Raw genomic sequence first — 12,372 nt, 5'->3', positions numbered from 1 at the left:
GCTCACAATTCAGTTAGGGATATAGGAAAAGTATATATAAAATATATTATGAATATAATGACATTATGTAGCTTGAGAGAAATTTACAGATTTTCCCATAAGGAAAAAGTTTATGAGAAATAGCTCACGCCAGGGAGAATTCAGGAAGAGTTTCAGAAATGGGCTGGATCTGGAAGCAGGGAAAGAATTAGACAAGTTTGGAAGCAAAGAAGGGGAGTATTCAAAAAGTGAGAAGGTGAGCAAAAGTTAGGAGTAAATGGATTGGCAGCACATCCTTTTTGGACAAGAGTTTCCGTGGTGGAGTGGTGGCAAGCACATCTCAGAAGGAAAGCATGGCAGGTGCACCGAGAGGCTCTGAAGTCAGAGAATTTGGCACATCTCTTTCTTTTTTTTTTAATAGATCTTTATTGGAATATAATTGCTTCACAATACTGTGTTAGTTTCTGTTGTACAACAAAGCGAATCAGCCATATGAATACGCCATGTTCCCATATCCCCTCCCTCTGGAGCCTCCCTCCCATCCTCCATATCCCACTCCTCTAGGTCATCGCAAAGCACCGAGCTGATCTCTCTGTGCTATGTTGGCAGGTCTTTTGGTGGGGAAGGAGTCTATCATTAGAAAGCACAGAACGTGGGTTGAACGCTTGGATCCTGTGATGTTAGTACCCGCCAAATTTGACATCACACTATAGGATTTTATGAGATTTTTAGCAGAAACATAATACAAGGAATTAAGATATTTAGATTAATGGGTTTGTCACATTACTGATTGTATGTGAAAACTGACCTTTCCATAATCACCACCACATTTGACATTGGTCAAAATCACAAGTTTAGCCCTCACGTGGGCTAATAGTGTTAAGAATTTCATTACAGCCAATTTTCCCCCACTCTGCCACTTAGTTTGCCATGTGATAGAAGTTGGGGAAATTACTGTAGAGCAGATATTACTTAGAGTCTGAAGTCCAACTCAAAAGAGGGATTCGCACTACAGGAATAATTTAATTAAGAATACACAAGAGAAATATCACAACTTTGAAGAGAAAGACAATAAGGGAATATAAAATCACAATTTTGGAGATGAAAACTTTAGCCCAAATGAGATTGTAAATTTTTATTTATTCATCTTAAGACCAGAACTTTCTTTAAAGAAAAAAAGAGGGAGGAGAAATCTTCATTTTTGTTGCCAAATCTTACTTTAGGATCTTATGTGCCATATTTTAGGCTTGAAATTAGCTCACTTGGCTGGTGTCACATGACTAATAACAGGAGGAGGAAGTATCCAAAGTCCATTGTCTTTACATTACTACCCTGCCTAACTGGTAGCATTAAAATTTCCATAGAAATCATGTGTCAACAGCAGGGAATGGTTAGTGAGAACTTTAGAGAAGTAAGGGTCACAAAGGCTACATTAATTCAACAGTGCCCAGAGAAAGGAGGCAATGATTCAATACTTACTCTACACTACTTCTTATGACAAATCAAAATTCTCCCCAAGAGGGCTCAGAAATTGGTCAGAGGATGTACTGGATAAGGAACATAAGCACCCCTGATCAGACCAGTCAGTAATGCAAATGGGAGAAGACAGCAAGATTTACCAGGACACATGAAGATGTTCTAGCCAGGCCCTTTGGGTCCAGGACTACAGAGCCTGTTGGCTTTCTCTTCCAGACAACTGCAATGACAATGCATCTGAGGCTACCTGAATTGCTTCTCCCTGCCGTCTGCTCCAAGCCTTTCCCTCCTAGGCAGGAATCCCCTCACTAAGTCAAACCCACCTTGACCCAGGCTTGTCTTGCTACCTTTGGTTTACTTCTGCTCCCAGAGCTTTAAACTGTTTATGTTGTTATACTGTGAGGTAACAAGAGACATGGGGGAAGGAGCTTGCCTGTCTTGCTCATCCCTCTACACCTAAGTCTAATACAGTGGTAGCACATAATAGATGGGTTCTGACTGAATAGATGAAGGCTTATTTTCTAAACTCTGAAGCATTTTCCCTGTGCAGCATTTGTGGATTAATTATCAGTAAAACTTTAATATGTCACATTTGTTCATCTGTAGCAGGCTTTAATTTTTTAAAATATCTTTCAGTTAGTATTAACAAGCTGCCATCTTATACAAATAATTACCAGTTTATGCATTATAAGTACAGAGGATCATCTAACTTTTATTGACACAGGTTTAGCATAGTGGAAAAGTATCTCAGACTAGAATCAAAGTCTTTTGTTTGAGGTTCTATGCTTCTAATTTATAGCCTCAGTCTTCTCATTTGTAAGATAGTGATAAAGATACTTGCCTTACTTTCCTTGCAGGGAGATTTTAAAGAAACAATGTGGGGCTTCCCTGGTGGCACAGTGGTTGGGAGTCTGCCTGCTGATGCAGGGGACGCGGGTTCGTGCCCCAGTACGGGAGGATCCCACATGCCGTGGAGCGGCTGGGCCCGTGAGCCATGGCCGCTGAGCCTGTGCGTCCGGAGCTTGTGCTCCACAACAGGAGAGGCCACAGCAGTGAGAGGCCCGCGTACCGCAAAAAAAAAAAAAAAAAAAAAGAAACAATGTGATACCATATGGAAATTACTTTAAGGATTAACAGACATTGTACAAATAATAATGAAATAATTATAATGATTCTCAGCTGTATTTTGGTGATAATAAATTGATACCTATATTGCACCAGGTTATTCACATTACAAATACTGAATAATAGCTTTAACTATAGACTGAAAAGGTACGGTTTCATGATATTCAACACTTACCATTACACAGATAAATTATTTCCACCTCCTAAAAGAACCCATTACTTCCTTTTTCGTACTTATGTCAGCATTATGAATTAAGGTCAGGTTCAACAAACAATGCCAGATCCCACAGATGTGGAAGAGTAAATATTTGTTATGCAACAGTTTTAATTGTTCCCCAGTTCCCAAAGCAATTTAAACTTGCAATGAGAGACCTGTGGAATGTAGAAACTTCTGGTACCTTAGGGACAGTGTCCCACAGATACAATTAAGAATGGTGATGGGAACAAATTGTGGCTGAACTGAAGCTCCAAAATGAAATGACATTCTCCTACTCATGTAACATATGAAAACAGGGGCAAATGTTCACCAAAGTAACTATGAAATGTGAGAGCTTTTTTAGTTCAAATTATGATTACCAAAATAAAGTTAATTCAAGTCAGGAATTACTATTCAAATGATAATTACCAAAATGAAATGCTTGAATTGAAAATAATCTAGATATTACAAATGAAATAAAACAGATATTTGCTGTGAATTAAATGCATTCATTTAACATTTTTGCTTTTTTTATAGTCATCCTTTTATATGAGTTAATTTGGTTCAGGAAGGCATCACCTTTTTTTGGAATGAAGAGAGATACCAATAAGCAATAAAATAAATAAATTCACAGGACAAAAGGGAATTCATATGTTTAAGGCCACAAAAATAAAGAAGAGGAGGAGGAGGAGGGATAGAAGCGAAGGAGAGGAAGAGGGGGAGGGGAAGAAGGCGTGAATTCAGATAGGTAATAATTCATCACCGAATTAAAGTGTTCTAGGAAAGTCTATTGAGTTATATTGTCGATAGTAACACTGAACTTTGGCAAAGTTATTCTTCAGAAATGAAAAAGAAATAAAGACTTTCCCAGTCAAACAAAGCTGAAGTAGTTCACCACCACTAGACTACCTTACAAGAAATGTTGAAAGGTATTCTTCAAGATGAAATGAAAGGATGATAATTAGTAACATGAAAACATATAAAAACAGACAACACATTGGTAAGGGAAATATATAGTCAGTCATAAAATTCTAATTCCATAATAAGATGGTATGTTAGCCATTTAACTACAGTATAAAGACTAAAGGAAAAGACCATTAAAAATAACTATAGCTACTATAATTTGTTAACGAATACACAATATAAAAATAGGTAAATTGTCATGTTAAAAACATAAAGGGGGGAATTAAAGGGTAGAGTTTTGTATGCGACTGAAGTTAATTTGCTATTAGCATAAAACAGACTGTTATATGTTTTATGTGACCTGCATGGCAACTACAAAATAAAAACCTATCATCATTCACAAAAGATAAAGAGAAGGGAATCAGAGCATATCATAGGGAAAATCAGCATCCATTTAAGTAGGCAGCAAGAGGGAAAAAAGAAGTGTGGAAATACATAACAGCCATAAAGTAATTCATAAGATGGTTATTAGTAAGTCCTTACATATCAAAGATTACTCTAGATAAATGGATTGAAATCTCCAATCAAAAGGCCAGAGTGGCTGGATGAATTAAAAAAAAACAACACCACCCAACAATATGTTGCCCACAAGAGACTCACTTCAGCTTTAAGGACACATATGAACTGAAACTAAAGGGATGGCAAAATATGTTCCATGCAAATACAAACCAAAAAAGGTTAGAGGCATCTATTCTTATATCAGATAAAATAGACTTTAGGACAGAAACTATCATGGGAGACAAAGAAGGTCATTATATAATGAGAAAGGAGTGGACTCATCAAGAAAATATAACAATTATATATATGCACCCTACATCAAAAACACCTAAATATATTAAGTAAATGCTAACAGATCTGATGGGAGAAATAGAGAGTAACACAAAAATAGTAGGGGGCTTCAATATCCCCTTTCAGCAATGCATGGATCATACACATGGAAAATTAATATGGAAAGGTTGGATTTAAATCATACTTTCAACTAAATGGACCTAACAGACATATAGAGAACATTCTATCCAAGAGCAGCAGACTATGCATTCTTCTCAAGTGCACATGGAACATTCTCCAGGATAGATCACAAAACATCTCGATCACAGGCTACAACACAAGTATTGGCATATTTAAAGATACCAAGGTACCAAGTATCTTTTATTCATACCCCAATGGTATGAAATTAGAAATCAACAAGGGGAAACCTGGGTAATTTACAAACATGTGGAAACAAAACAACACACTCATGAGTAAGCAAAGTATCAAAGAAAAAATCAAAAGGGAAGTAAAAATATATTGAAATAAATGAAAATAGAAACACAATGTACCAAAACCTATAAAGTACTGCAGAAGCAGTTCTTAAAGAGAAGTATATAGTGATAAATGCATATATTAAGGGAAAAAAGAGTTCTGAAATAACCTAACTTTAACTACAAGGAACTAGAAAAAGAACAAATTAAGCCCAAAGTTAGCAGTAGGAAGGAACACATAGAACAGAGTGTAAATAAATGAAATAAAGACCAGAAAAACAAGAGAAAAGATTGACAAACTAAGAGGTGGATTTTTGAAAAGATAAAATTTATAAAACCTTTAGCTAGGCTAACCAAGAAAAAAAGAGAGAAGACTCAAATACATAAAATCAGAAATAAGAGACATTACAAATGATAGCAAAGAAATACATAGAAGTAATTGATGAATTCCTAGAAATAAATATCTTACCAAGACTGAATCATGAAGGATGGGAAATCTGAACAGACCAATAATGAGTAAGAAAATTAAATCAAAATTATAAACCTCACACAAAGACAGACCCAGGACCAGATGGTTTTACTGGTAAATTCTACCAAACATTTAAAGAATTAATATCAATCCTTCTCAAATTCATCCAAAAAATTAAAGGGGAAGGAGAATTCCCAAACTTATTTTAGAAGGCCAACATTTACCCTCACACCAAAGCCAGATAAGGACACTATAAGAAAAAAAAAAAAAAACTACCGACCAATATCCCTGGTGAATATAGTGCAAAAATTCTCAACCAAATATTAGCAAACCAAGTTCAACAGCACATTAGGATCATATGCCATGATCAAGTGGGATTTATCATTGGGATGCAAAGATGGTTCAACATATACAAATCAATAAATGTAATACACCACATTAACAGAATAAAAGATCAAAATCACATGATAATCTCAATAGAAGCAGAAAAGAGAATTTGACAAGATACAACATCTTCTCATGATAAAAAATTCATCAATAAATTGGGTATAGAGGAACATATCTCAACTTAATAAAGGCCATATATGACAGAACCATAACTGACATCATATTCAATGGTTAAAGGTGGAAAGTGTTTCAACTAGGATCAGGAACAAGTCAAGGGTACCCACTCTTGCCACTCTTATTCAACACAGTACTGGAAGTCCTATCTAGATCAATCAGGCAAGTAAAGAAATAGATCCAAATTGAAAAGGAAGAAGTAAAATTATCTCTATTTGCAGATGATATCATCCTATATACAAAAATATCTTAAAGACTCAACCAAAAAACTGAACTAAGCAATGAATTCAGTAAGATTGTATGATATAAAATCAACATTCAGAAATCAGTTGCATTTCTATACACTAACAATAAAATATCTGAAAAAGAACTAAGTGAAACAATCCCATTTATAGTATCATCAAAAACAATAAAATATTGATACTTAGGAATTAATTTAACCAAGAAAGTGAAACTACAAGACCTTGATGAAATCAAAGAAACTGAAGAAGATACAACTGGAAATATACTCCAAGTTCATGTATCAGAAGAATTAACATTGTTAAAATATCCATACTACCCAAGTCATTTATAGATTCAATGCAATCCCTATAAAAATTCTAATTGCATTTTTCACAGAAGTAGAAAAAAATCATGAAATTTGTTTGAAACTGCAAAAGACCAAACACAGACGAATCCTGAGAAAGAAGAACAAAGCTGAAGGCATCACACTTCCCAATTTCAAACTATACTATAAAACCATAGTAATCAAAAGAGTATGGTACTGGCATAAAAATAGACACATAGACCAATAGTATAGAATAGAGAGCCCAGAAATAAACCCCCACATATACAGTCAAAAAATATTTGACAAGGGATGGGCCTCCCTGGTGGCGCAGTGGTTGAGAGTCCGCCTGCCGATGCAGGGGACACGGGTTCGTGCCCCGGTCCGGGAAGATCCTGCATGCCGTGGAGCAGCTAAGCCCGTGAGCCATGGCCGCTGAGCCTGCGCGTCTGGAGCCTGTGCTCCGCAATGGGCGAGGCCACAACAGTGAGAGGCCCACATAACACACACACACACACACACACACACACACACACACACAAAATTTGACAAGGGAGCCAAGAATACTCAATAAGGAAAGTATACTCTATTCAATAATTGTGCTGGGAAAACTGGATAACCATATGCAGTAAAATGAAATTGTACCCCAATCTTACACCACTCACAAACTTAACTTGAAATAGATTAAAGACTTAAACATAATACCTGAAATTATAAAACTCCTAGAAGAAAACATAGGAAAAAATTTCTGTGACATTGGTCTTGGCAATGATATTTTGCATATGACACCAAAAGCAACAACAACAAAAATGAACAAGTAGGACTACATCAAACAAAAATGCTTCCCCACAGCAAAAGAAATAACAACAAAATAAAATACAATCTACGTAATGGGAGAAAATACATGCAAACAATATCAGATAAGTGGTTATTATCCAAAATATATAACGAAGTCATACAACTCAATAACAAAAAGTAAACAGTCCAATTAAAAAATGGGCAGAAAGGGCTTCCCTGGTGGCGCAGTGGTTGAGAGTCCGCCTGCCGATTCGGGGGACACGGGTTCGTGCCCCGGTCCGGGAGGATCCCACGTGCCGCGGAGCGGCTGGGCCCGTGAGCCATGGCCACTGGGCCTGCGCGTCCGGAGCCTGTGCTCCGCAACGGGAGAGGCCACAACGGTGAGAGGCCCGCGTACCGCAAAAAAAAAAAAAAAAAAAAATGGGCAGAAGAACTGAATTGATATTTTCCAAAGAAGACATACAACTGGACAACAGGTATATGAAAAGATGCTCAGCATCATTAATCATCAGGGAAATGCAAATCAAAACCAAGATCAGATAGCACCTCACACCGGTCAGAATGGCTGCCATCAAAAAGACAGAGAAAAGTGTTAGATGTGGAGAAAAAGAAAGGCCTGTGCGCTGCTCGTGGAAATATAAATTGCTTCAGCCGCCAGGAAAACAGTATGAAGATCCCTCAAAAAATTAAAAATAAAACTACCATATGATCCAGCAATCCCACTCCTTGGTACACCTCCAAAGAAAATGTAAGCAAGATATTTAAAAGATATCTGTACTTGTATGTTTATTACAGCATTATTCACAATAGCCAAGATATCGTAACACTAACTGTCTGTCAAGGGGTAAATGGATAAAGAAGATGTGGTACATATAGAAAATGGAATAATATCCAGCCACGAGAAAGAAGGAAGTCCTGCCATTTGGGACAACATGGATAGACCTTGAGAGCATTATGGTAAGTGAGATATCAGGCAGAGAAAAACAAATACTGTCTGATATCATTTACATGTGGAATCTAAAAATTCTGAACTCATAGAAACAGAAAGTAGAAAGGTGGTGACCAGAGGCTATGGAATGAGGGAACTGGGAAGATGTTGGTCAAAGCATATAAATTTACAGTTAGAAGATGAATACATTTTGGGAATCTAATACACAGCATTGTGATTATAGTTAACAATATTTTCTTATATACTTGAAAGTTTCTAAAAGACTACATCTTAAATGTCTTACCACCAAAAAACATAATTATGTGATGTGATGAAGGTGTTAGATAATGCTAAGTGGTATTGCTATTACAATATATAAGTGTATCAAATCAACATACTCAAGCTTACACAATGTTACATGTCAATTATATGTCAATAAAAATGCAGAAGAGCACATAAAATATATAGATTTTGAGTTTTTCAGGTTGAACAGAGAGAAAGATGTTTGGGAAAGAGGACTCAAGTCCTGCCTCCTTTCAACATCCTTTATTTCTGTGGTGGTCTTTTAGTAGAAATTACTACTGCAAGCAATAACTATAAATAGTAAAGCAATGTATAACTTCATAATATACAAACTATAGACAGCATTTGAGGAACTAAATGAAAAATTGTCCATCTGCTTACAGGTATACACTCTGAGTGTCCACCATTCTCAAGGCACAACTTCAGATAGTTCTGTGACACAAAAAAGTAAAATAGAATGTTTTCTGCCCTAAGTATTTTTCAGTCCCTTTAGGGAAAATTGTTGCATAGATATATATGTAATATATATATATATATATATATATATATATATATATATATAAAATATATGTATACACACACATACACACACCTCACAGTCAATGATAATATCTTTTTGTTCCTCACTCAACCGTTAAAATGAAGATAATAATAGCATATATCTCATAAGATTGTAATAAGGATCAGATAAGTGAAATACATGAAAAGTGCATAGAAAAATGCTCCTTGCCCCCAACTCAATTAGTATTATTTATTATTCTCTGGTATTAAATGTCAGATGCCTGTGCAACATAAATTATAGCATTTAGAGTGAACTAAATTTAGAAAAAATACGTAGGTTAAGAAGAAATTACCAATTTGAAAAAGTAGGCTTATCTGAAAAAGCTTTAACAGAAAGTTATTGAGAAAGGAGGATTCATTTCGGGAGCAAAGGTTGAGTTTGAATGCAAATCTTTGTTATTAAAGTCAAAGAGGAATTGTTTTTCATAAAAGGTTACATTCTGTTCCATATGCTTCAACTCTGACTTGGACCTAGAGGGAAAATAAAGTTCAGTTTTAATTTTTTATTGACATTTGTCATTTTCAATTGTTTACATCATTCTAACCTAACTTTCCTGCATCCATTACAGGGTGGGGATGCAAAATTCTAACAGCTCATTTCAGGCTCTTATCAGTGCAAGATGGGTCAGTGCTGCAAATAGATTGCAGGGGCAAGAGTCACAAAAGCTGAATTTGAGATCTTTTTTACCTTCTCATATACTGGCTGGACAAACTTCAGCAAAATATTTCAACTTTCAAAGTCTGAGGCTCTAAATTTGTGTAATAGGAATAACTGTACTAACTCATGGTAGTATTCTGAGAAACACATTAGATATTTGAAAGCACTATGCAAATGAAGGCAATTTACACAATTAATTGTGGAAAGTTTTCAGATAATTTCCCCAAAAAAACAGCAATACTTATTAAAGACTTTTTTCTGTTTGGGTCTTAAATCTTCAAATGTTGTGAGAAGATAGACAGTGATATATGTTTCATGTTTGAGTCGTATTACAAAAGGAACATACCAATTATATAATTGGGTCTAACTACATTCCCCCTGGGGTGTTGGGAAGTTTATCATCCTCCATGCTTACATTCCTAATTTTACTTTGTTGCAAATACTGGATCCCTCCCTGGCTTGCCCCAAAATGCATTTAAACTGCCTTGCTATGCTAATGGTTGGTCTTTTGGAGGACATTTCTGGAGCTCAAAATGTAAAGGAGCAGTTAGATAACCCCAAAGGTCCCAAGAATCTCTGGATTATCTTACATATTTCTTTTCTGAGATTGAACTAGAAACTCTGGACCTGAGAGTCAGAATATTTTAAATAGATTCATCTATCAGTTTTACCTGAGGAATAAACTAATGATAAGTCAAAACTTGAAGAAAATAATTACAGCACCTTACTTTTTATCCAATGCTCACTAATATCCCCTCTCTTTATCCTGAAAATTATTACATAAAATGGAAAGCATTTCTTGAGGCTGTAAAGCAAAAGAATACTGATTTCAAATCAAGGAAAGGAAACCATTCCTCAGGCTCAGAGTTACATAAATGTCATAATGTTCCATATCCTTCTGTTGTAAATGTGGTTTTTCAAATTAAGGGTAAGATATCAATTTTAAATGCTTTAACTGGATATATTTATTTTTTCACTTGTCAAGTTTTCATTATTTAGTGTCATAAAGCTTCATGTTATATTTTAGACCCTTACTGGGTCATTTTCACAATAAAGATCTTAGGTAGGAATTGGCTTCATTTAAAGAAGAGAAAAAAAGAAGTTCCAAATCTTTCAGTTTCAAATCTAGGTACTCTAAAATAAAATTCAGTGCTCTTTGCTACATCTGCCTCTTCAGAAACATTTATTCTGCCTCTCCTCCCCTCCCCAGAGCAGATAGAATGAGAGCATTAGATTCCTTTAATTGGTGATCTTAGAGAAATTATTGCAAAACAGATGTGTTATCTGTTATTTTCTTTAGCATCTAAACAATTTGAATGCTATTATTGGACCTATAATCTGCTGCAAAAATTAATTCTGTCCCAAACGTGCGGAACTGCAATGGAATCATTTGACCATCATCAGCAGTTGCTATGACCACTGTAATAAAAAAATATTTTTTTAAAACATTTTTAAACGTAGCTGAGATACCATATCACCTAAATGATTATACTCAAAATAATTGTTGAATTCAAATTAAGACAAAAATATGATTCCTATATCTAACCCTCTAAATATGAATAAACACAAACCACCTCTTCCATGAACCCTTTCGGGAAGCTCCTTGGGCCAGGATCACTGTAATCAGTACCTCTTTATCCTAGTGCCCCTGAGTTCCAGAGTAAGCTTTGGCTCCAGAGAATAAATTATGTAGAAGCAAAAATCTACCACAGGCCCTTTATCTCTTGTTTTGATTATTTGTGACCTGGATTAATCTACTAACTTTGTATGACAGAAATGTTCCAGGAAAAAAAGAGCATCTATTCTATCTATTCCTACATTGTGCTAAGTGATATAATTTGTAGGAGAAATTCGGCTTAGTGGAACAAATTTGTGGTTGTCCCGTTCTCCATACATCTGTCATTCTGTTTGGATTCCAAGTTTACTTAATTTAGCCTCTCTCCAATTGCTATTAAAACCAGTATGATTAACACAGCACAACTTTTCCTGTCTGAGATAACACAGTGTTTTGGAAAGACTGTGAGCTTTAGAGCCAGTCAACACTTGTGACTTCATTTGCTCACCACCATCCTTAATTATATTGCCTGGCACACACTAAGCCATTGCCATATATATGTTGAATGAATTAATGAACAAGCATTTGGATATTGCATTTCACTTGCAAAGCGCTTTCATCATGTGATATCATTGTATTCACTCATGGAATCTATGAAGAAGCTATTGGTAACTTTACAGATGAGTAAACCTAGACTCTGAAAAGTAGTGCAGCCCTCACTTCCCTAGCATGAGAAAGATCTAGAATTTGAAATTAGGTTTCCTAAGAATGTAATTTTGGGCCTCATACTCTTTTTTTTTTTTTTTTTTTTGCAGTACGCGGGCCTCTCACTGTTGTGGCCTCTTCCGTTGCGGAGCACAGGCTCCGGACCTGCAGGCTCAGTGGCCATGGCTCACGGGCCCAGCTGCTCCGCAGCACGTGGGATCCTCCCGGACCGGGGCACGAACCCGTGTCCCCTGCATCGGCAGGCGGACTCTCAACCACTGGGCCACCAGGGGAGCCCCCCTCATACTCT

The 12,372-nt window shown here is 36.1% G+C and overlaps 1 long non-coding RNA gene across 1 annotated transcript in view; it reads right to left on the bottom strand.

Annotated features, from left to right (window-relative positions):
- Nucleotides 1-12,372, bottom strand: part of LOC132427195 (uncharacterized) — a 203,937-nt gene that overhangs the window by 137,099 nt on the left and 54,466 nt on the right. The gene's annotated exons all lie outside the window — the stretch shown is intronic.

Source organism: Delphinus delphis, chromosome 6, assembly GCF_949987515.2.
Source record: "Delphinus delphis chromosome 6, mDelDel1.2, whole genome shotgun sequence".
Lineage (NCBI taxonomy): Eukaryota > Metazoa > Chordata > Mammalia > Artiodactyla > Delphinidae > Delphinus > Delphinus delphis.
This window is presented reverse-complemented; position numbering and strand designations above follow the sequence as displayed.